We start from the raw sequence: 26,628 nt of genomic DNA, 5'->3' as shown, positions 1-26,628 counted from the left end.
ATCCATGGGTGGTCTGTAATCACTCATTTCTCATCAGTTGTCTAGAACACAAATACTCTGCTCAAAACAGACATATTAAGGACAAAATTCTATATTTGTCATTGGATCTTTAAAAAAAGATAATTAAAATAATAATAATTAATTTAATTATTCTCCCTGGCAAATTTGCTCCAGCATCTTGGTTTAATAACACTCTTGGACTGCAGTTTTCTTAACTGTGCCATAGTTTTTTTTTTTGAATAAGCCCCAACTCTCCAACTCATCCCAAAAGTACTGGATGGAGCTCCACCACCATCACTCTGGTAAATCAGAGCTTTTCAGTGACAGTTTTATAAAGGGTCAGATATTATGGTCTGTTTTCATGTTCCACTGTAAAATAGCTGCACACTGCAGAACCTCAACCCCTTTATTTACCTTCTGAGAACGTCCACACTGCTGCAGCTGCAGCCGGCTGGGAATAATGTTCGTTGATGGCGCCTTGAAGACACCAGATGGCGCTCTGAACACCAAATTGAATCAAGATTAAAATAGCCAATACCCGATCCATTCAAAAATGCCTGAATTGGGCCCAGCCCTGATCTACTAGATCGGATCATGACAAAGAAGGTCCAAAGCCAGAGGGCTAGAGCATCTCCAAAACATCAGGCAGGTCTTGTGGGGTGCCCTGGTATGCGGTTGTCAGTACCTACCAAGAGTGCGCCAAGGAGGGACAACCGATGAACCAGCGACAGGGTCGCGAGCGCCCAAGGCTCACTGATGCTCATGGAGACCCCACCAGCAGACTCCACAGAGGTCTCCTGGACTCTATGCTTTGAAGGATCAGAGCTGTTTTGGTGGCACGAGGGGGGACTTGCACAACATTAAGAAGGGGAGGTTTTAATGTTATGGCTGATATTTTACCTAACCCTGCCAAACTGTGCAACCTAAATAGTGTAGCATCATTTGCTGTGCCTGTAAACTGCACAGAACTGAACTGAGAGGGTAATAGAGAGAGAGTGTGTGTGTGTGTGTGTGTGAGTGAGAGAGAGAGAGGGGGAGAGAGAAAGAGAGAGTGAGCTCTCCCTCTGAGCTTGTCTCTCAGTTGAAGTTGGTTGGAGAGGCTGAGAGGAGCACTGAGCTGGAGTTGGTGGGAATATCTGCTCAGTTTCTCCTTTGTTGGCTGTGGCGCGAGCAGAGGAGCTGTGTACTCCCACCGAGCCCCCTCCCGAGCCCCCGATCCTCAGGTAAGTGAAGTCCACCTCTCCCTTGTTTGATTAGAAATGAGTCACGACGATGCAGCTGTGTATTTGAACTCTTAGACGATGATGCTGGAGGGTCAGAAAGGCAACTTCTAGGCGCCCCAGATCAACTTCTAGGTCTGGGAGCGACCTTAAGGATGCGGTTTACGCTGCCAGCAGCTTAGTATCAGGTCCAGGTTTACCAGGGACCGATTCATCAGAGAGGTTTCTAACAGGGAGAGGCAATTAGCAAGTTATGTAATGTTTGCAAATAGCCATGTGTTCCTGAACTGCAGCAGTGTTGCTCCCTCAGCCCTGTCTGGACGAGAAAGCATGCTGTTCCTACTGTATGCAGGATCAGCTCTCACACATTTTGCATGCAATCACAGTTTTGTGATCATGTGACCAAAAGATGTCATGTTGCATGTTGTAACTGAACTTGTAAACAGAGCAACAATGAGGGATTGATGATCCTGATGATGTCCTTCAAAATGACAACTTTACAGGAGAAGGAAAAACCCCTTCTTACCTTTCAGTGGATATCAACGTAAACAGATTTCAGTCCAGGTCACTTTGGAGGAATTTGTCCAGGAAGAAGGTGGAGGACCATGGCTAGATATTTTTATACAGGCTTATCCATGAACACAGTCCATATGATGACAGATGCTTGTGGAAAGACGTCTTCATAAAGGTTCAGGTTTATATCAGCTGTCAAGGGCATTGCACACTACATGGACGAAAGTATGTGGACATTTATGAAATTTTAAAAAAAAGAGTGTATCCTGATTTTGCTGAAGTAACTGTCTCTACTGTCCAGGGAAGAAGGCGTTTTGCTAGATTTCTAAATGCATTTATCAACAAGAGCATAGTACCATAGTGAGGTCAGGATGTTGATTGATGATCACCACCCCACCTCATCCCCAACTCCCCAACGCATCCAACCCAAAAGTATTGGATGGAGCTCCACCATCCATCATTCCAGAGAACACAGTTCTTCCACTGCTCCACAGCAGCTCAATGCTGGGGGGCTTTATTATACCCCTCTAGCCCACGCCTGGCATTAGGCAGCATGGTGCCAATAGGTTCGTGGTGAGTCCTATTGTATTGGCAGTACTTCTCTGCAGGGATTAGACAAGCTGTGTGTGTTTGCACATCTCTGTTAAAGTGGCTGAATGCATTTGGGCATTTAGTTTATGTCCAAACAGACAACTTTACAGGAAAAGGAAAAACTATTGTAATTCTCAATGGAAGTAAATGTGAAATGATTTTATTCCAAGTCATTTAGGAGCATTTCTATTGGTCTGTTCATATCCTGAAATGTGGACACATTTCACACACATGTAAAGAACAATGGCCAGATTCATTTTATTATTATTTCGAAAGGTGAAAACAGCAAAAATTGATAAAAAAGGCTTTAGTGGGGAAGTGACGATATGGGAAACATCCAGATTAATGAAATTAATGAGACAAATTTAGGAAAGTTAAGTTTGGGCTTAATTTACTCTCTTTAGTTTTGCACAAAGTTGCTTGTCCATTTCTACAATCAACAAGTAGGGCTTTGTAAATTAAGGCTTCACAGAAAAGTAAAGGCTGTTACTGCAGCAAAGAGGAACAAACTAAATATTGCTGCTGTTCAGTGAAAACCATGTATCTCCATTTTTGTTTGTTTTTGGTTTTCTCCATTGATTGCACCCAATAATTCTGGAAGAATCAACCAATAGAAATGCTCTAATTTACTGGGATTGAACTCTTATTTTACACTGACTTCCATTCAAAGTTCATGTTATGTAACATGTAGCATCTTTTGACCTCTCTTGTAAAGAAGGCAACATTTTGGAGATACATGTTTTTCATTGGACAGTGGCAATATTAATAATATCGATTTTGAAAAAAAAAATCCTAAATGAGCAGGTGTCTGTAAACTTTTGGCCACACAGTGTAGTGTTGTGTAGGTTATGCCATATGTAGTTCTGAACTGATTGGGATTGTGCAGTGGTCACAGTGTGGGAAAAGATGGCAGTGTCCCTCTCTACTGTCTGAGATGACCTGTCCTGAACCTCATTGCAGAATATTAACAGCAGTGGAATAATGATGGCTTCATGTGTGGTAGGTGAAGGCGTTGCTTTATTAAAATATTTAAAGACTGATTATTTGGGATGCAGAATAATATCGTAGGAATCGTATTGGTATTGATTAGGGCTGTATGATAGTGGAAAAAACTAAAATAATATATTGTAAAAAAAAAAAAAAAAAAAGCAATTTAATGCAATATATAAATAAATACAATATATATTTTTCCTGCAATATGTATTGCAATATTACAAAATAATCAAGGAATTGTTCCCATAATAATCCAACATGTCATGATATTAATAAAATACTGTGTATCCAATATTATCCACTGTATCCTCCAAAATGTATCCTTTGGATTGTATGTAAATCTGTTTGTATCAAGCAGCAAAAAGTAGAAAATATTGGGTTTCATTTTGGCTAACGTGCCTTTGCACTAAAAAATTAATGCGTGAGCATAAACAGAAAATAAAAATTAAAAGCTCCACCTATCATGTGCCATTTTTAACAAGGTGACCAATAAAATGAGAGTTAAACTGAACTGGAGTGAACGCAGGGCTGAACAGCGGGACAGACTATATTTTATTCATGCTTATGTAAAAATGCTAAACTTGCTAATGTTGCCGATGCTTTACACAGATGTAGTGGAAGTGTTAAACCTCGGGAATTTTACTGTGTACTGATCTCGCCGCTGAGCTTTGAGTTTTGAACTTTGGAACTTTAGGCCTGTTAGCTGTTTGTTGCTCACGATAAAAAGGCTGAGGACAAACTTTAGCTTTTTACATCTCATTTTTTTCAGAATCTCATTTAGTTTGAATTGTATTAGTTATTTCAGTAGTTTTTCTATCTAAGATTTATTTTTATTTAATGAAAAATACAGTCGCTAATTAAACCGGTAGAAGAATGGTGAAGCTGCAAATTCCGGTCAGGCCTTCCTATCTAAAAAGACTACAAATTTTGCCAAATTTTTAGTTAATTTAGTTTTACGAGTTTTTTATGTTTAATATGAAATAAAGAAATAGGCTGATCCCGTTGAAGAAGTGATTTTAATGTTTAAACTGAATTTAAATAATAAAAAAAAGCTATAAAAGCTTGTTTTAAACAGAAATCCATGCTGCTGGCTGTCTCAATATTCCACTAATTCCTACGCCATAATTAATATAGTCTACAATCTTTCATCATACGCAGCTCAGTCTCTTTCACTGATTTCTAAATGCTCAAAAATATGTTTCCATAAAGGAGAAATGATACGAACAGTGGAAATCTTTGCAGTGAGCGGCCGAAGTGAGTCGGGTACAGCCCTAGACAACAGCTCTCATGGGATCGAGTGATATCGGAATGAGATTGGCATGGAAAAGAACACAGACGCTCCAGCCTTCTAAAAGGCCATTCATCGCTCTGGGCAAAATTACTCCGCTCTGCTCACACACTCACACACTCACACACTCTAACATAGACATGACCAGTAATCAGTCCCGAATCCTCATATCGCTGCATCCCTAGTGGTTAGGGTGTGTGTGTGTGTGTGTGTGTGGTGTTGCACAAGCTGTTTTTGTTTCTGATGGTCAGAACTGTGTGACATTGTACACCTTAACCTTCCCCTCACACACACACTCACACACACACACAGGGGCAGGGATTTGTTTGTGTTGAGTTTTCTGGTGACATAATGTCCTTTACTTTTCTTCTGAACAGTGTGTTTGTGGCGCAGTGCTGAGAGGTAGTGGCATTTACTTAATTCCAGTCATTAACAGGATGATGATTCACCATTTTGCTAAATTGCCAATAAGTGCCTACTGTTGAACAGCGCAGCTGAGAAAAAGCCATTTGCTTCCAAGCTTACTAATCATTGTCCATCAGAAAGAAATGCTCTATAAAATAGTTGTTGTTTCTACTGCTCCTGCACTTTAGATCATCAATATTTATATTATATAGCATATGGGCATTCATGTCTCTGTTATGGCTAATGTTCATGCAGAATTATTGCCGTTGGATTGTATTCCGAGTAATCCCCATTGCTCACCACACACTGTAATTCACATAGCTCCTCGAGTAGCCGCTATTAGCAGGGATGCACTGACAAAAGTATTGGGACGTCTATGCATTACACCTACATACCACACCACATACACACCACATTACACCTACAGACCACATACACACACACTTAAACTACGCACACATGTTCAGGGAATAGAGATCCCTCAATGTAAAAACACAATGTGCAATACCCCCCCCCACACACACACACACACACCCGCATGTGCAATTAAGAGTTAAGAGTTATTTACAGAATTACCTGTAAATAACCTGTAAATAATATTGTTAGTGCTCTTTTACTTCTATTATTTATTTTGTGTATATAGTGGTAATTTATCTACGTTTTTGTAACTGAGTGTCTTGCTATCCCTTTCTGCTGTAACACTGAGAATTTCCCCACTGTGGGACTAATAAAGTATCTTATCTTATCTTACATGAGCTTTTATCACCCCCCCCCCCCCATTCAAAACCCATAGGCATTATTAATATGGAGCTGGTCCCCCTTTGCTCTTAGCTCTACCAGCAGCAGCAGGTCTGAAGATCTGCTGCAGTTATTGAGTCAGTTGGAGGCTTTTCTGCACTCTGCTCTGAGGAGCTCAGCACTTGGCCCTGACCCCGCTCTGTAACTTTACGTGGTCTGACAGACACTCGGTGGCTGAGCTGCTCTCTGTGAGCTGTTCCTCCCAAACTCCTCCACTGTTCAATAATAATACCACTCACAGCTGATGGTGGAAGATCTAGGAGGGAGGAGATATTAAAATTTCACCAGCTGACTTCTTGTTGTTGGTGCAGCGGTGTCTCCTATTACATACAGAACCACGCTGGAGTTCAGTGAGCTCTTCAGAACCTCCCGTTTCTTCACTAATGTGTGAAAAGTAAAGGTAGACCTTGAATTCGATTTAGAAGTGTGTCCCAATACTTTTGACTAAATCTACCTGGATTAGCATTAGTAATATAACGGTAATATTAAATGCTGATGTTTTAGTGACGTAGTGCAGCATCTTCTAAACACGTTGCCTCAAGTGGTTCTTTGAGGGATGCCATAGAAGAGCACTTTTGGTTCCATGAAGAACCATGTTTATACTAGAGATATTGGAGTGTGAAGAACTATTAAACTGGTAAAAAGAAACCTTATATTAAGTGAGGGTTCTTCAGATCTTTAAGATGAGCATTACATCACACAGCATAAGTGTGTGGATAAATCTGTAAGTTGAAAGATCCTTGAGGAACTTTTGGAGAGTTTTCAGTCTGAAACTGTGAAGGAACCTCTTAAGGTGCTTTGAGGAACCTGCAAGGAACCTTCTTCTTCTAAAAAACATTTCTTGAAAGTTTCTTAAAGCTCCTTGAGAGGTTCCTCCACAGCTGCAAACTGAAGAACCTCCAAAAGTTCCTCAAGGATCTTCTACTTTTAGCAGTGTTCTTGACAAAGCTGGATATGGCAGATGTGTCTGGGAGTAGGGTGTGTTGCTCTCCTTTCACAAGAATGAATGTATTTTTTTTTTTTCCTCAAACCACAGACATGTTCCATTTCAGTAGTGCAGCAGATCCAGGTGACACCAGCCATCTTGTAGAAATTGAGAACACCCCCGTTAACTTCTTAAACTCTAGGCATATTATCAGTTATTAATCCTTTATTTAATATCTGCTATGAATTATTCAGCAACTGCCTGCTGTGAAAGGAACTGTTCATGGACCCACATTTAAGGGGTTAACCTGTAGGTTTTTGGTGCTATATGTAACTATTTCTTCAACAGTTCTGTGAATCTATTTATATAAAGAACAATCAAAGCATCCAGGTTGTTCCTTGAGTTGTTATGGTTCTAGAGAGAACCATTTCCTATACTAAAGACCCTTGAAGAACCCCGTTTAGTGTAGCTGTGAGAGGAAGTAACTGTACGAGGGCCCACGTTTAAGGGCTGAACCTCAGTGTGCCACACTTGTAGACATTAGATGGGTTCACTCTATGCAAAAAGGGTTCTATATGGTACCAAAAAAGGGTTCTTAGACTCTTTTGGTGCTATATATAACCATATCTCTTTAAAGGAGCTGTAAATCTATTTATATAAAGAACCATTTACAATTTAAACTTTCAGGTTGTTCGTTGAGTTTTTATGGTTCTAGAGAGAACCATTTCCTAAACTAAAGACCCTTGAAGAACCCCTGTTTAGTGTAGCTGTGAGAGTGAGTAACTGTATGTAGGCCCACATTTAACGGGTATACCTCAGTTCTTCTTTTTTTGGTGCCATATAACTGTTTCATCAAAGGTTCTGCAAATCTTTATCTAGGAAGAACCACTTCCAGGTTGTTCTACAGAGAACCGTTTCCTATACTAAAGACCCTTGAGGAACCTTTTAAAGAGAGTGTATAGATGAATATGTGGCTTAGACATGTGCTTCTACAAAATCAACACAGTTGATTCCTGACCTGGAGCGTACAGACCTTCTTGCACTCCACTCTGATATCCTGCATCTTGTTAAACAGCTTCAACAACCTTCAGAAGGTCTTTCTATCACTTGCCTAATTCAAGAAGATTTCCATAATTGATGGTTCCAGATCTTTTTCTTCCTTTATTTAGTGCAGATGAATTTAAGCAGAATGGATAGATAATAATTTGGTCAATCAATCAGTCCAGAATGTCTCATTATAGAAACCGATGCTAAAAATAAAGAGATTTTAATGGAGATATAAAAGAACTTTCTTCCATAAAAAAACTCCTCCATTATCACCTATTCAAATGTTCCTCATCCCTCACCTTCTCATGACAACAATTCGTACACCACCACCTCCTTCTCTTCCAACTCATGCTTGGTCTCCAGGGTGTAGTCGGACCCTACAACCCCGGTTATCAATAGCCCAGAAGTGTGTGTGAGTTTGGGTATGGCCCTTCTCCTGAACTGCAGTCTAGTCATTTTCTGTGTGTGTGTGTGTGTGTGTGTGTGTGTGTAGTGGTACACACTCTAGACTGATATCTGTGGTTGTTGTTGGTCTACTGGTGTGTAATAACTGGTTTATAGTGGGTGAATGTGCTGTGTGTGATTGGGGTTTCTATATCGTGTGTGTTAGCATTTAGTGTCAGCCTTCTCTCGGTTCTGAATGGGTTCTTCAGTGTTGATTTATAAACAGAGAAAGGTGAGTGAGCGGTTCTCCGGTTCTCCCACTGGTAAAACTAAGCATTTCAGTGAGAGTTTTATAAAGGCTCAGATATTATGGTCTGTTTTCAGGTTCCACTGTAAAATAGCTCCACACTGCAGAACCTCAACTCCTTTATTTACCTTCTGAGAACGTCTGGACTGCTGCTGCAGCAGCCGGCTGGAGATGACGTACATTGATAGTGCCTTGAGGACACCAGATGGTGCTCTGAACACCATGGTTAATACAAAGACTCGGAACTGGATCAGGATTAAAATAGCCAAAACCTGATCCATTAAAATATGCCTGGATCAGGTATTGCCTATTTTATTCCTGATCCATCGGGACATCCCTAATCCATTCATCATGGAATTCTGACAGAATTAAGAATCGCTGCCAGATTCATTTTAAAAAGTGAAAATCTCTCTCTCTCTCTCTCTCTCTCTCTCTATATATATATATATATATATATATATATATATATAAGGTTTTTCTGAATGACAGCAACGATATTCTACAAGCTGTTTGCAGTATGTAGCAATATATTGGCAGTACAGTATTGCGCTGTCCACCTGAGAAGATCAACAGCATGCTTGGCAGTCTGAGAACGGAGGGATATTATTGGACTTGGTGTTGAAACATGGTGCAATATCATTTCAGCAAGTGAGTTAACCAGCCTGAGATAATACAGAGGTTATTTGGCTTTCATTTTCTCAGGCCTGCTTCACCCTGGAGTGAATGTGCAACCGGCCTCAGACATCCAGTCTAGCATTCGCCAGCGTATAATCTCTGAGCAGCAATCTCAAAGACCTGTCTGTATCTGTGCCTGGTACTGTTTATAGTGCCTGTTTATGATCATTGTACTTATCATTAACAGGCTATGCTGTACTTATAATGTACTCATAATGTCAGAAATACTGTTTAACCCCCTAAACAGGGGCCGAAAGTGTAATTACAAGCTTCAATTACCAAAGAAAAGTAGAAAATTACCTGTCCCTGTAGTTACTGAGTAATACACCTTAGTGTGTAATAAGACTTGCCTAAAACAGAGCCGGTTCTAAACCCCCAAAACTGTTACATCACAGTCTTAACTCATTATATTTACACCCCCAACATTTACATAGACCCCGCCCACTAGCAAAAGCCCTAGTCAAGACTTGAGAAACGGTCAAACCCAGCTACGACTTCAGGATAATTTGATGCTGTTGATACTGGAAAGCAACTCTTCACCTCCATCATCTCGACTAGTTATGGGAATACGGGTTGCTACGGAAACCAGTGCTAGTGTCTGTAGAAAATAAAAAGTCGTAGAAAACTCTGCACGCAAAGAAGAGATAGTTGGGGGGAAGCGAATGGGGGTCCACGCTGAACCAGAAGGGAAAGCACTGGCTTTTTGTTTTTACTGATAAAAAGACTTGAGAAAGCCAAACCCGAAGAAATGAGTGGGGGCAAGGCTCAAAGCTAACCGGCTACAATCTCTTCAGCTTGCTAACAGCACATTGCGCTGAGAAGACTTAGGAATAATTACAGTGTTTTTTTTTACAGTGTTAAAAATATAATGTGCTATAATATCGGTGCCACATACCAGCCAATAAAAGCAGAGCTTAGCGTTGTTATTTCTACAAGCCCTCCATATAAAAAAATAGTGTGTTTCATTCTAAGGCAAAATAACAGGGTGGAAAACAGGCTTGTAAAACCACATTTCGGTGCCACCCAAAGTCACATACTTACTACATATTCATCAAGCAACAACCTAAACCCTCAATAAACATACTCTTTAATATTAGGCGATTTTAACCCGATGATGCTGTCAACACTAGCATGTCCTCCCAAGACACGAGAAGCAGAACTGGACAGCTGAACACACTCGGAGGGAAACACTAACCGCCAATTCTGTTACATCAGCTAACAGACTGTTGATTAACATCCCACTGAGTGATGATGGGCTGGAGGGAGGACCATCCTGCTTATCTAGAGACAGTAAGACCAGTTCTGCTCTCTTCCCCAGCCTTGAGAGAATGTGATGGTTTTGGTACCGTTTCAGAGAGTTCAGCTGATTTGTCCTGGAAGGTGGAGCCAGCAAGGGTCATCATGATGGCTCCAAAAGACCATCAGCACACACACCAAGAGATGCAAAAAAAAAAAAAACACTGGACAGCGTGTGTGAACGCAACCCACGGGCTAGTACACCGCACACCCACACTATGGCTATTCAGAAACTCCATCCTGTTCTCTAGAGCTCTCAGCAATGCCCGTCATTCCCTTATATAATATTACACCTGTCCCACCTCCACCCCCACCAACACTCGCCCAGATATCCTCGACCAACGATGATAAACAAAAATGTCAGCCTCGTGATGATCTATTCGATGATGTATCAAACGCTGAAGGAGGAAATATCCAGGTTTTTGAACTGGTGGGTATCTCTGCAGTCGGGTAGTGTGAGGACACGCATGTTCTTTTAACCGCTGACCTGTGGGCAACATGAGGACTTACTGTAGAATATGAAGTACTCTCCTTATTCTCTGTCCATAAAATAAAAATACGCTTGTCTCTCTGCAGTTCTGTGAGCAGAGACTGCGGCAACATCTGAGTGCACCACCTGTTTCTGATTAAAGCTGCAGTGTGTAGTATTGTTACCTTAAAGCAGCAGTCCCTAAGATCTTTTTTCCCATTTCAGTTGAAAGTGGTTAGTCTTTCTGAGTGGACGGGGTAATACAATAGTGTAATAAATGGTATCAGTGTGCTGCACGACCATCCCTGCAAAAGCCTAATATAGCCTGTCTAAAAACAGACAGAGTGGTCTGGTAGGTTTTGTCGCTGGAGTTTTCCAGGCCTTGTCAGGCTTTTACATACTTACTTTTAGAGTGCACAGCCTCTAAAGAGGTTCTTGTACCGAACACTGATATCGTCGGGATATCGACCCTAAAACCTGGTATCTCCATTTTTTCTTTTTTTCTTTGTTTTAATTGAAATGGGATAACAAATACTACAATACACTAATATTAAAAATACCAAAAACACTAAAATACACTAATGCTAATGTACTAAAAGAGTAAAATGCATAAATATTAAAAACACTAATACTAAAAGCCTAAAATACGCTAATACTAAAATCCTAAAACACAGTAATACTAAAATGCTAATCCTAAAAACACTAAAATACAGTAATATTAAAAATACAACAGTAAAATACATTCATATTAATATTGAAAATGGGATGAAAAATATGCTAATATTAAAAATACTAAAATACAATAATACAAAAACACTGAAAAACACTAATACTAAAAGTATACTAACACTAATACTAAAACCACCAAAAAACTAAACATACATTAATATTAAAAACACTAAAATGACACTAATACTAAATTAATATGCTGGGAATATATGTGTAATTAAACAATTAATGATAAGGCAACGGCAATTAAAGAGTCTAATTTAATATATAAAATAATAGCTCATTTATTTACGTTAATATTGTTAATAATGTGTTAATAATGTTAATATTAGGCTGCATGTGCTGTTGTTGTTATCACGTGGCCTATTTCAGTTCGCTCTACACTGCACTACACTCCACACAGATCAGGTCTGTGCTATTTTGGGTTGGTTTGTTACTGAATGGGATCTGAGTTGCTCTCCTTTCCTCTGATTCTGCTCCAGTATGTTCTTCTGCTGTTGGCCTCTAACAAAAAAAACCCTTTCTTTTTGTTTTTAAGTTACAGTGACATCATTCAGTCGAAGAAAAATCACTGCCAGGTTTGCTCTGCATTTTACTGGGTTTGGCCGAAATAATGAAAACACGTCCCAGTTATTGAATGGATCAGTTTTAAAGAGCATCTTTCAGTGCAGCTTTAGCTTCTTGTTTCTCCATAGAAATTGAGCCATTGTTCATCCTGAACAGCCACATTACTACTCAATCTCTCAGCCAATAGACACCTAACAACGTCCAGGCGGACCTTATTACTTTCTTTAAGTGCTTTAAGCAGTGAGATTTACAATCGTTATGCCTTAAGTGGTTTTTAACTCTGCCTTTGTTGGCTGATTTCCCAGTGGCACCCACGTGAAACTGGCTTTTTTCTGCTGGCCATACCTATAATTTAGGCACCCAACTATTTGTCCTCTTTCGCTATTAAGCTATTTTCTTCTGGTGACTCAAATAACTGAAGGGGCGTCTCAAACAAGACTCGCTGTTGTCATGCCTGTTGTTATGGCTTTTCTTAGCACTCTTGGCAAACAGCACTTATCCAGTTTTACAACTAGCGTCTGCAGCATGATAGTCAGGTCTAACACTTTTAACACGGATAGATGAGACGACATGCCCCCAGCACTCAGTAAACCACACTGTGATTGGTTAGAGCAGGGGTGGGCATCCTTTTTGTGCTTTTCCTGCTGAAGCTCACCTGAGTCAACTCACCTGCCAGGTTTAGTAGGTCTGATAGAGCAGGGGAATCAGGGGAATCAGGGGAATCAGTTAACCGTGTCAGAAAATGTCCTTTTTCATTATTTATGTTAAAGGACTTCTTTCTAAGACGTAACAGTGAAGCATTGCTGATCTCACCTGCCTTATTGAAAAGATACATTTCCATAAAGTAATCCGTACCCTGGAGACACACTGGAAGACATAAGATATGACGTTTTGCAGAGTCATCCTATGAAATGTGGGCCATTTTCATTTTGCAGTTTTCTATTTTTTCAGTTTTTAATTAACCATAATTATGTTAATCCTCCAGAAATAAATACAAATAATATAAATAATACACATTTTCTAAACTCAGGCATAAAATCATTATTAATGTTGTCCTTTTTGTTCAGACATGTCTGTACCACCCTGTCAGGGACATCACTAACACCATCAATGTACCACATTAATACATAGTAATGTATTAAATAAAATACACTAATATTAAAAAAGATTAAAAACAATAACATACACTAATATAAAAATACCAAAACACTAAAATACACTAATATAAAATACCAAAACACTAAAATACACTCATAATAAAAACACTAAAATACACTCATAATAAAAACACTAAAATACACTCATAATAAAAACACTAAAATACATTTATATTAAAAATACTAAAAACACTAAACAATACACTAATACTAAATATACTAAAATCACAAAAAATACACTAATGCTAAAAATATTAAAAACAAACATAAACATACTAAAATACTAAAATTACACAAATAAAAAAAAAATCATAATTTGTCCAACTTTCTGGAAAGCATCAATATAAAGTATGTAATCTGATACGTTTATTGTGTTTTAACAACAAATTAACAATGGGAATAGGCTAATCCAGAAAACAATAAATACGGATATTTGAAAAAAAAAAAAATAGCATGTAACATTTGTATTTAATCATATCATTTTAAATCATTTTAATGAATAGTTTTATTGTTATTCATTAGAATAACTAGCTTTATATAGATATATAATTATACAGAATTATTATTCTATATAATAATAATAATATATAGTAATTTTTATGTAGAATTATGTAGAATATCTTTATATTATATTATATATTTAGATTTTTAACACACTTTTTATGGATCTCCTCAAACATTGCAGACCCTAATAAATGGCACCTTTTTCACAGAATGACTCTTTTTAGCAGGTCTTGCAGGACAAGTTGTTAAAATACATAAAGGACCGCACCACAGCACATATACGACAAATAAGACAGGTCACCAGGATGACCACAGCCTATATAAAACTGCGTTCAACTGGAGCTCTGTTGTAATTATAGCTGTGTGCCGTGCTGTAGATTCAGCCAGTCTCTACCCTTTACACGCCCGTACTCAAACCTGACATGAAATCATAATCGCCAGCAAATCCTTAGAGGATTAAAGTCAAATCTCAGTGCTGAATACAATACTCGTACTGCCACGCTATTCCCACGGGTGCCAATTATTGTCACTGACATGCAGTGAGCTAGCTTACTGAGCATGCAGAACCTAATGCCATCGCATATTTCGGAGCGGAGGCTCTTGTCTGTTCATCTCCGTTTTTTCTTTAAATGAGATGTTCTACAATATACAAACAGCTCTTTGACACCACACACTCTAGAGCTGTTACCTGTCATATCAAATTAGACACGAGTGTGTTTGTCAGTGTGTGTGTGTGTGTGTTTCTATTGTTTTAGTTTGAGTGTTTGGTGTAGAACAGTGCTCTTCTATATGAGAAATAATAAATATATAAGTACACCCCGCCAACAGTCAATATTTCACGCCTTCCACCTGCAGTGTTTACATAGCTGCGGTGCCTGTGAATATATCTACGCTGATAGGAGCAGTGGTCTCGAAATGAGGTGTGTTCAGGTCAATTTCCGGCATATTGCTGTGTATCTTGATGATGGTAAACGCAGGTGACCACTGACTGAAAACAGCCTAGGCAGACAGACGTCAACAGTCAGACGTTCGTTGCTATCTTGGCAGTGAATTGTCAACACAGGCGTGTGCCCAATGCACGTACACCCCCCACTCGTTATGCTTCTGTCTTTTACAATTCTTTATTAACAATTCAGTTTCCATCACTGAAGAAAAACAACAACAAAAAAAAATAACTACGGGAACATTAGGGTACAAACTGGTGGTCTTCTCCATCCCCGGGGAGCATCACTGCACCATTGAAACTAATGGGAACGGCGAGAGCCGCGCTGATTGGTTTATTATTGCACGTTACGTCCAAAACACACCCATGATTACTTAAGAGACTTAAGAGACATGCCTTTTGAGCGTTTCCAGCTGCGCAAGGCGTACTTTTCCCGTTGTTACTATAGCAAAGACATACCAATACGCCCTAAATCAAGCTGCACGGTTGACGGCTCGCCTAAAGATCGCTAAAATAGGGCCCAAGAAGTCTGTTCTTAACGAGTGCTGCTGTCTGTAGTAGATCTTTAAGTGTACTTTTATATCTCGGCCATTGCTGGATCACCACTCCACACCAATATTATAAACCTCATTACCCAATCAAAATGCTGTCAGTTAAATCAGGCCCTTACAACTGATCCACTCCAAGTAATAAAAGTTCTATAAAAGGTTCCTTGAGCGATGCAGTAGAACCCAGGTCTTCAAATTAGGGTCTTGAATCCAGTTTCCAGTCCTGGATTTTTCCTTCCCAGTTGTTGGTAGTCAGTGACCTGCCCCACATATTAGCAGTCTCCCACTATCATGTGTAATGCTCCCGACACTGGAAGACTGATGACTGACACATGCCTCCTCCTTACACATGGGCAACCAGCTAGTGTCTCTTTGTGAACTGCTGCAGATGCAACACCCCCGGGCAACCAACACGCTCAGAGAAGAGCGCTGGGAACTTAATCAGCCCGCAGACGCCTGTGCTGGCCAGCATCACACAGAAGTGAGGTGGAGAGGTCGAGCTTTCTGTCTACTTGGAGAAAGCAAGGCTATTGTGCTCTTTCCGGCCCTGGCTGCTGATGGCAGGCAGCATGACCTGGGATTCGAACCCCCAGCAATCCAAGGGTAATATTGGCAACGTCCGCTGGACCACTCAGAGCTCAACAGTTAATGTAACTGATTGGCCTCAGAGTGTCACATCTACCAAGAATGACAAAGTCCAGAACTACTACAATTTTTTTGTAAAAGAGCTATGAGTGTGAAGAAGCTTTACATTAGTTCAAATGGAATAAACCTGTAATAGGTTCTTGTCATACACTCACACACACACACACACACACACATCTCTTTAACAAATATGGTTCTTTATGGCTCCTTCTCCTGGAAATACTCAAAGAACCTTTTGTAGCACCTTTATTTTTGGTCCTACAGAGCCAAAAATGGATCAGCCCCAAACTAACAGGTGGCAGTGGTCAAAACCCGATAGGTACTAAGAGTCATGTGGGCCTCAAATATGAATCAGCTTGACCCACCAGATGTAGACATTTCTCTGTGCAGGAGCCGAGGTGGTAGAACAGACTTCCTCTGGGTGTCCGTCGTCGACTGAAGACCATCTCTTTCAAGAGCTCTTAATTCAGCCCTAATTTTGCCTGTTAAGGGCTTGTGATTGTGCCTAAGTAGCTTCTTCGAGTTCTTTGTCATTGATATTGTACTACTGATAATGGGATCCCTCATTATAAGAGCAGAGTGAAGAATTCTGTGCTTCAGAATCTGACGCAGGCTTTTTGTTAGGACTTTTCTTAAGAACAAATTTAAGAACTTTCCCAGACTATTTTTTCAGAGATGTATAATAAGGAATTTTAACTACTTCACTACTGTACTTGCTGTTTTCTCCTACTTCCACTTTTACTTCACTCCATATTCTGGATGAGTTTAATACTTTTACTCTGTTACATTGTTTGTTTATGTGCTGCATCGTTACTCGCTACAATTATAAAAACGGTACGAATCATTTCAGACCCACATTATCACCTCCAGAGCGCTAGATGGCGCCGTCACCGGGTTCGATGAAGCCGCCTCAGCATTGATCAGAACAGGCGATTGAGCAGCGAGCGAGCATGCTGCCATTCCTCCTCTCACTCCACTGCTGCAGTGAGGACACTAACGCTAGAGCTCTGTTAGTTTATCTCCAGATGAAAGAAGAAGATCCACCAGAAGAAACTCCTCCATCTTCTCCTCCTGCAAATACTCGTATGTGCCGAACAGCCTGAGATCTTTCAGCTGTAGTTGAGTTTACAGAGAGTGAAGCTCAGGGGTTTGAGCTGCTCCTCACTGGTTTTACAGATGAAGCTCTTGTATGTGGCGGGTTGAGTCAGGACTGCTCAGCTCTCTCTCTCTTTTGGGCGAGAGAGTTTGTTTAGAGAGTGAACTGAAGCCTCATGTTCATGAACTCTGTCTTCTACAGTCCTGTCCTTCTACTACAGCCAGAGGAACTGAGACAGGCCTTAAGTCTGAGCTTCTGAAATAATAGATACTCAACACTGATACTCAAACATTTGACTGTTTTCTGTAAGAACTACAGATCACAGTACTGTACTTTTACTTTCAGTACTTAAGTAGTACTTTTTAGAATAAACTACTTGCAGTACTTAAGTACAAAAAATTTTGAATACTTTAGTACTTCCACTTAAGTCTGGAGCTTAAAGACGCTTCGACTCAAGTCACATGTCTGATATTTTTATTATTGCGGTAATACATCACTGAAAAACACCTGCAGTATCAGTTGTTTTCCAATATTATCCAGCCCTAGTTCTGTTCATGCCATTGAAAAGCACTTCTTAGTATTGCTGGGTGGTATGATGGTTCACTGGGTACACCGTTTACAGTTCGTCCTGAGGTCTCCGTTTCTTGCATACCGTTATGCCACAAAAAAGTGCAGAGTGAAATTTAGCACTGCATAATTAAGACACATCACAAACAGCTCAAACGCTTAGCACTGTGCAGCTAGCGACAGTGCAGCTAGCACACAAACTTACTGCTGAAGGACCCCCAGGCTGTTTAAAAGTAAACCCACGATTACGGAGGAGAGGCAGACGTTAGAAGTATTATAAGATGTTTGGGAGAGGTCGTCAACCAGCGATGTCTGTGACACCACAACTACAATCACTCAGTAAATTACAAACACAGAGCTTTAACTCACTCTACTTAACGTCTCCCTCTCTCTCCCTATCCACACACATAGACTTTCAGTTACTTGTGGGGGGCCAAGCACTTTCTGAACATGCTACAGTAATGTAGCAAGAGCTAAAGGCTTTAGGAGGTAACACTGAACATTCAATATGGTTTTCTTTCTTTCTAAAGTTCAGCTCATAACTTTCAAAATATCTGTTTTACTGAATGCAGTTATATAGATAAATAGATAGACAGACAGACAGACAGACAGGCAGGCAGATAGATAGCCAGATATGTAGATAGATAAATAGATAGACAGATAGATAGATAGATAGATAGATAGATAGATAGATAGATAGATAGATAGACAGACAGGCAGAGGGTTAGACAGACAGATAGATAGATAGACAGACAGACAGACAGACAGACAGACAGATAGATAGATAGATAGATAGATAGATAGATAGATAGACAGACAGACAGGCAGAGGGTTAGACAGACAGATAGATAGATAGAGGGTTAGACAGACAGATAGATAGATAGACAGACAGATAGATAGATAGATAGATAGATAGATAGATAGATAGATAGATAGACAGATAGACAGATAGATAGATAGATAGATAGATAGATATACAGACAGACAGACAGATAGATAGATAGATAGATAGATAGATAGATAGATAGAATAGACAGACTAATAGATAGATTCCCAGTCTGGGTCATTATGCTGCGCTACACCAATAAGAGTCCTTGGGCTAGACTCTCAACACTACATTGGTGCACCTCTGTAATACCAGTAACCTTGTAAGTTGTGCTGGAAAAGAGCGTCAGCTAAATACTGTAAATCTAAACAGCAGTTTTTAAGAATCTGTCACTACTCACATATTTAGTCTGTGATTACATGTGAAAAATGTGATATAGTATTTTTGCCATATCACCCAGCCGTACAACTAAGTCATGCAGTACGTCCAACACAAAGAATTAAGCTTCACTGAATCATTTGCATTCAGTTTCTGTACACACTTACATAAAACAGACTATACTTGTGTTCAGTCTGGATCGGAGTGTGCTTTGGATCATTGCTGTGCAGCTCAACTGCGCTTCAGCTTCAGCTTAGACAGATGGGCCGACACAGAAATCTCTGCAGAATCACAGTTAATCAGAATGAATTAATCACAATGAATCTGCCAGACACCAACGCAGCGGCTCATCAGAAGAAAGGGTGACAGTGCTTGACCGTTGATTGGATGTTATGACTGTTTAATGCGTTTGCTTTTCAGGGCCCAGATCATGTAAAAGCTCCAGTTTCAATAGACTTAGACTTAGACCTAGACCTAGACAATAGACTTAGACCTAGACTTCAAACCCAGACTGAAGACCCTCCTTTTTCAAGAGTACTTAGGCAGAGTGTAGAGTATGTTGAGTATCGTGGTCTCCATACTGACTTACTACTGTATTTAGTAGTATCTACGCTTCTAGGGATCTTTTGGAAATTTTGGCTATGGGTCTGGTAAATGCCTTCAATGTAAATGTAATATATATGTATAGGTACAGTATTAGATTCAAAGCATGGCAAAACACAGTACATAAGGACTAAGGGCATGGCAGGACAGCAGGACACAACCTAAAAACCTTCATTCTTTACTAAATATATATTTTAAATATCTGTAAACTTTATGTCCAGCAGTGTCCATCCCTTTTGGAAAATACAGCGGTAAGCTGCCCCATCAGAAGGGTTAGTCATAACAGACAGAGGGCCAAGCTGTAACCGGCAGCACCATAAACTTTAAATCTATTTTATTTACTTGGCATCTGTACTACATTATATGTCCAAATGTTTGTGGACAACTCTTCTAATGAGTGCATTCAGCTACACCGCTGACACAGACATGCAAATGCACACAGACAGGCTTGTCTAGTCCCTGTAGAGAAGTACTCTCAATAGAGTAGGACTCTCTGGAGCTTATTGGCACCATGCTGCCTAATGCCAGGTGTGGGCTAGAGGGGTATAAAGCCCCCCAGCATTGAGCTGTGGAGCAGTGGAAGAATTGTATTCACTGGAATGATGGATGCAGTCAAATCCTCACAGCAATGCTCCTTCAAAATCTAGTAGAAAGTCTTTATCCCTGGACAGTGGAGGCAGTTACTCCAACAAAGACAGGATCAACTCTTTTTAATACCCTTGATTTCAAAAGAAACAATGAATAAGCATGTGTCCAGATACTTTTGTTAATTTAGTGTGTGTTTCTGTAACCAGGGGAGGGGGGTGGGGGTTTGATTATGGCTGAGTATGAATATTGGAGATTCAAGGACACTCAGCAATTGGGACACACCCTAAATGTTTCTTTCTGGTGCAGGAGTGTTTCTGTGTGATATCTTAGTGTCCATAGTTAATTACTCACAATAACCTGTAAGCTAAATCTGATATATCCTTACTGACATAATCAAGCCTTCTCAAATCCTCCATTCAAACATTTATTTTTACTTTCTAACATAATCTAAGAAAGCCAGATGCCCTGTGCACTGCCCTGCTAGAAATACCAGCATACACCAGCAAACCAGACCAGCAGCAGACCAGCATAAACCAGTTAGGACCATTTTAGAGAGCATGGAATTCATGGTGGTCACATTTACCATTGTTAGGTTGTTGTGGCCCGTGGGTTACAAGTAGGCCTAAGTTGTAGGATGGTGGCAGTGTGTGTGTATGTGTGTGTGTGTGTAAGGGTGGAAATGCCTCTCAAACCCTGCAGCAACAGTTAATGTTAATGTACATTAATACATACATATTTATTCATTTAGCAAAACCAATAAATTGCATTATCAGCCGATATGACCAAATCAGCTCCTTTCAGTTCATCCCACAGCTAGATTTTCGAGTGTCCCCAGTGTCCTCTTTTTTTTTTTGAAAACAAACAAATGGTTACCCTATCATTTGCGTCAGTATTTTTAAGATGATGACCAGCACCCATTCAACCAGGGGTGTTCAAACTTTTGATTGGCACTGTAATTTAGCAGACATGTAAGATTTCTTGAGAAGTCTCATGAGAAGTAACCCTCCCAACCCTGCTGCCCTCCATGTGGCAGACTAGGGGTCAGTTTCTCACCCGAGCAAGAGCAACACCATGGATAATGGGGCTTTCAGCAGGCTTTCAGCTCCTAATGTTAAATTTGCATAGTTATTAAACATAAGTCACATCTGACAAAGGCCATAAATGTAAACCTTTCAAAAAAAAGGCCAAATGCTTTTAGTGCTTTTAGCACTGAAAAATGCAAAAATGCTAAACTTTTTTAAATGTTCAGGTTCAAGTTAGGCTCCATAGATGGCTCTTATAGTTGGGCTGAGCTTTGGTTGAGTGTACTGGAGTTCTCTTCACACCTGAAATCTAAAACGCTCAATCCAGGGCTTTTTTTTATGCTGTTGTGTAAGCTAGCGACTGCAGCGCAGCAGTTAGGAGAATGGGCTTCATTTGCCCATTGTGTATGCAAGAGAATGGCTCCGGTAAAATACAAAATGCATACTGATCCCCATTTGTGCTGAAAATGCCTGTAAACGACAGCCGTACAGCCTTCCTTCAAAGTGGAGTTGCAGCCGGAGTGGCTGGCCATCCGGTGGTGGATATAAAGGGGAATATGAAATGGAGATGTTAATGAATATTTCACCCGCCTTCTCAGTTCATGCTGCTACACAGTCAACTCTTCCATCCCCATCTGGTGATGCGTCAGTTTGTGCAGTTCTAGCGAACGCAGAATAATGAACATGGTCAGTGCACCTGCTGAAGAGCTCTCAGTGAACTTCGAGCTCTCAGTAGAATGTGATGGGGGTAAGAAATTGAACATTTAGGACGTCTTGGGGGGCTTCAGTGCCAGGGCCCGAGTCTGTATTTATTATATTTGCAGTATTCATAGGTAGAACATCTGAGAGTTGGGCCATTGAATTTGTGCATAGGCCATAATCATTCTTAGGCAGTAGGCCAGTGTAAGGATCTGTTTGGTCAGAATAAGAATCATCAGGACGTGGATCAAAGATTTCCCTTTCTTCCAGCTGTGGTCTATGGTACACGCCTTTGCACAACATTGGGCCCCTGCAACTTATCCAGAATGCAGCATCACGGGTCGTCTTCAAAGTTTCTAAGTTTAGCCATGTCTCTCCACTGCTGCATTCTCTCTTCACTGGCTTCCTGTAGCTGCTGCCCAGGTCATTAGATTCAAACATTTACATTTATGGCATTTAGCTGATACTCTTATCCAGAGCAACTTACAAGGTTACTCGTATTACAGAGGTGGGCCAGTGCAGTGTTAGGAGTCTTGCCCAAGGACTCTTATTGGTGTAGCGCAGCATACTCACTCAGACTGGGAAATTGAACCCCAGTCTCCCACGTGTTGAGGTAGCTCACTGGCAGGTAGTGGTGTTATCTGTTGCGCCACACCAAACCCCTGATGCCGGCCTACAAAGCCCAGACTGGACCAGCCAGCCCCTTCATACTTGATGGTAATGGTCAAAAGCCAATCTGCACCACAAACCCTTCCAGCTTCAAGTACGGCTCGGCTCGACCCGCCATCCCTTAAAATCCACTGACGACAAGCGTCCAGGCTTTTTTTCTGTCCTGCACCGAAGTGGTGGAACGAGCTTCCCCTGGGTGTCCGAACGGCAGAGTCCAACACTCGCTGTCTTCAAACCCAGACTGAAGACCCTCCTCTTCTGAGAGTACTTGGGTGAAGAGTTGAGTATTATGGTCTCCATACTGACTTGTGTTTAGTAGAGTCTAAGATTAGAGGACCTTTGAATTTTTAGTCTATTTAAACTAGCTGAGGATTTTCTTGAGTAAACAGTGAAGCACTTTTGTAAGTCAGCATCTGCTAAATGCTGTAAAAGTAAATGTAAAATGTAAATGGAGTTTTGTAAAACCATGGTCTGTCTTTCTCTACAGCAGCACGTACATGGCAGGGTTGAAAGTTGGCAGGCTGATAGATCTCGTCACGTAAACGCAGGCAGGGTGACGTCTCTGTAAAAGCGGAGTATGAGGGAATGAGGCCTGATGTAATGCAGCTAAACTGCAGCGTAGCTAACATGCGTTCTTCCCAGTGGAAGTTAAGACCTGATTGGTGTGAGAGGGCCTATGGGAATGAAAAAATCAGCCGTTTCTAGTCTGTTATTGCAATCCAGAGACACTATTCCTTTTCCCACCCCTTTTGTTGCCTGGGAAACGTGTTATTACAAGGCGGGTGCTTGTTGTTAAGCGATCCTCCCTCTCTCTCTCTCTCTCTCTCTCTCTCTCTCTCTGTGTGTTTTTTCCCCTCTCTCTTTCTGTGGAATCATGCCCAGGAAAGTCATGAAGTGAAGTTAATTGAGCAGCACCCCCTCACCCCTCTTGTAAACTCTTTCTTCACTGTAGCGGCTGCTTTCCACGTCTCCTCGGTGTCCGGCTGTATGTAGACCCATAGATGGATTGATGGATGGAGGTGATGCTGGGGAGATGCTGAGGTGGCTGTTTTTGGTTTTGGTGCATGCTGATTAGGGGTAGGAGATTGGCAAAAGTGTACAATTTGGCTAACAGGCAGATGACAGGCCGTGTGTAATGGCATCGGACAAAGCGGCAGGCGAACAGATAACAGATGGATCGAAGTGACTTCACTCTCTGCGCTTCTTCTTTATCTGTTCATGAAGGGGAAGGGAAAAAATGCAAGCACTAATACGCCATAGCCCTAAAAATAGTCCAATTTCTGATCCATTCATAGATAGAGAGCGAACTCCCATTGGTCGCGGAGAGCGAGACAAAAAGCTGGAGTTTTGGTTGGCTTCCAAAGAACCCACAGAGAGAGGTGAGCATGAGGGGTCCTAATTTTAGAAAAATGCGCCTGCTTCCTTGGGCTCTGTGATGCCGTGTTGATGCAAAACACACATACCCCCACCTCCAAGCCCCCCCAGCACCATGAAGCTGCTGGCTTTATTCTAAGGGAAACGCACTGTACTGTACTGCCGCGCTTATATAGGGCTCGGTAACCAAGGCAACAAACAACATCAGAAACAGAATGGTCAGATTAGTCGCCTGGGTGTGAAGAGAAGCGAAGGTTGCTAATACACTAAAGCGCACACTTCGCTCCCAATTAGACGCTCCGTCGCAGGAGGCTGGCGAGGCGTTTTCCGGGGCAGGATTGTTTGCCGTGAATTTCAGCGTAGTTATCGGCCAGGTAGGACTTCACGTACTCACCTGTTTGAAAGCTGTGTCACACTCCGCAGTGCTGTCTGTAGAGTTGGACAAGTGATTCTGCAGCGCGCAGCTGGTGCAGCCAACGGAATTACTCAGTAGGAATCAGTTCGTGTGATTAGTGAGGAAAGACAGCTGCTGCTTTGCTCCCTGTAGTTCCTGTGCTGCTGTGTGCGTGGTGTAGACGGACTGGGGAAGGGGCTTAATGGCTTTGGTGGGAAGTTGCAGTGTCTCCGCAGTCAGTCTGAACTATGTCCAAATGGACCTAATTATTACTGTCTCGATTCTAGAGGTCTGAAACCAACCAGGGGAGGCACTGCAGAGGGGTGGGGAGCATTTCTGAACTCAGCATAGCATTTGTTTACTTCTTTGCTTCTTTTGTTGAAATGAAAGGCATTAAATATGTGGACGTTAAACGTGAAGCACTTCATGGATTCGACTAATGTGAAGGTTTTGTGTAGGTGCTGGAGATGACCACAGGGAAAAGAGTGATGCTTTGCACCAGTAACACTGCGTTCCTTTGTTTGTTTATAACATTTTGAGGGCTGCCAGTAATGACGAGGGATGTCACAATCCTATAAATTTGGTAGTCGAATTGATACTACTAAAATTCTTCAATTATCGATACCAGTTTCAATACTACAACCAAAAATAAGACCAATAAAATTAATATATTTAAACAATTATAGTATATAGTATTATTATATATATATATATATATATATATATATATATATATATATATATATATATATTGTTGGAAATTGTTCATTTAAAGTGCTTCTGTGCTGAAAATGCAACATTTCTAATGAGTTAATTGCAGTGATTAGATTAACTAGGATATTTATAAGTTATTTATTTATTATTATTAAGTTCTTAATAAGTTGTACTATTACTACTACTACTAGTAATAATAATAATAATAATAATAATAATACGTCACAGTATTCCAAATAAAAAAACCCTGAGTATCCTTTATTATTTATTTGTTATATTTGTTATGTATAGAGGGTATGCATTGACGTCTACACGCGCATCTACATCGATGTGTAGCCTGGAGCGTCCAGCTGTTGCTGACACAGATGTGCAAATGTACATGTAAACACACACACACACAGCTTGTCTAGTTACTGTAGAGAAGTATTGCCTATAGAATAGGAATCTGTGGAGCAGATAAACATGAAATTTATGCTGCCAGGTGTTTTCTCTGGAATGACGATGGTTCTCTAGCCAATACTTTTGGGATGAGTTGGGGGGTTGGGGATGATGAGGTGCAGTGGGGTTAGCTCTTGTTGCTAAAATCTGTCAAATCCACACAGCAGTGCTCCTCCAGAATCTAGTAGATCTAGTAGTTCTTCCCAGGACAGTAGAGACAGTTACTCCAACAAAAGCAGGATCAACTCTTCCTACCCTTGATTTCAGATGAAACAAAAGAATGAGTGTGTGTCCCAATACTTTTGTCCATACACTGTGTTTAGGAAGAAGCGATGAATGCAATTCATTTATTGAAAACTCTTTAGAGCTTGTGTCTGCTGGATCACCTAAAGATTTTTCTTTGGCCAAAGACCCAGAGAACATCTGTGATTGGTCAGGTCGCTCTCAAAGAGCAAAAAAAAAACATTCAATTATTGGCTCATTTGGACACTTCTGCCAGAACAGATGTGACCATAATGAAGAGGTCATTCACTGTCCAAAAGTTTGTAGACACCTGCTCTGCCAGAGCTGCCTTTGAAATCAAGGGTAATAACAGGGAGTTAGTTTCCCCTTTGCTGCAGTAACAGCCTCTATTCTTCTGCAAAAAGGCCTTACATTCAGTTTTGAAACACTGCTGTGAGGATTTGATGGCATTTGGCCATGACAGCATTAGTGAGGTCAGGTACTGATACTGGAAGATTAGTTATAGATCAAGAAATGACAGTTAAACGTGTCCCAGATGTATTGGTTGGAGCTCCAGTACTCTAGGGAAGTCAGTTCCACAGCTTCACAGCCCAGTGCTCCCAGTGCTGCTGGGCTTTATACCCCTCTATCTACCGGATGGCATTGGGCATGGTGACTTTAGACTCTTGCATAGCTGCTCCAGAGAGTCCTGTTATGTTGGCTATGCTTCTCTATGGTAATTAAACAAGCTGTGGTTGCCAGTAATGGCTGATCTCACTCATTGATGATCACCTAGTTCATCATCATAAATATATGTCATCAATATAAAGGGCAAATGCATAACTAAGTAATTAAGAGGAAATGATGCATGCAATTAATATGTGAACCTTCCAGAACTTAAAACTTACGGGAGAACGATTGATGGGTCTTCTGGATTTGTTGAACGTCTTTCTTCATCTAAACCCCCCAGAGGACATCTGTGATTGGCCAGGACACTTCTCAAGAAGCAATGAGCCAAACATTCAGTGATTGGC

At 40.7% G+C, this 26,628-nt stretch overlaps 1 protein-coding gene across 2 annotated transcripts in view; it reads left to right on the top strand.

Moving 5' to 3' along the window:
- The first annotated feature begins 1,007 nt into the window (after positions 1 to 1,007).
- The window catches only part of camkva (CaM kinase-like vesicle-associated a), a 67,359-nt gene continuing 41,738 nt past the window's right edge, over positions 1,008 to 26,628 (top strand). The window contains exon 1 of one of the 2 annotated variants that reach the window (XM_072684893.1): positions 1,008 to 1,223. The gene's annotated coding sequence lies outside the window, so the exon portion shown is untranslated. Of the gene's footprint in view, positions 1,224 to 24,025; positions 24,201 to 26,628 lie in introns of those variants that run through there. The other variant, XM_072684894.1, reaches the window with a different exon arrangement.

Source organism: Salminus brasiliensis, chromosome 7, assembly GCF_030463535.1.
Source record: "Salminus brasiliensis chromosome 7, fSalBra1.hap2, whole genome shotgun sequence".
Lineage (NCBI taxonomy): Eukaryota > Metazoa > Chordata > Actinopteri > Characiformes > Bryconidae > Salminus > Salminus brasiliensis.
The sequence above is the reverse complement of the archived record's forward strand: the minus strand, read 5'-3'. Positions and strand labels throughout refer to the sequence as shown.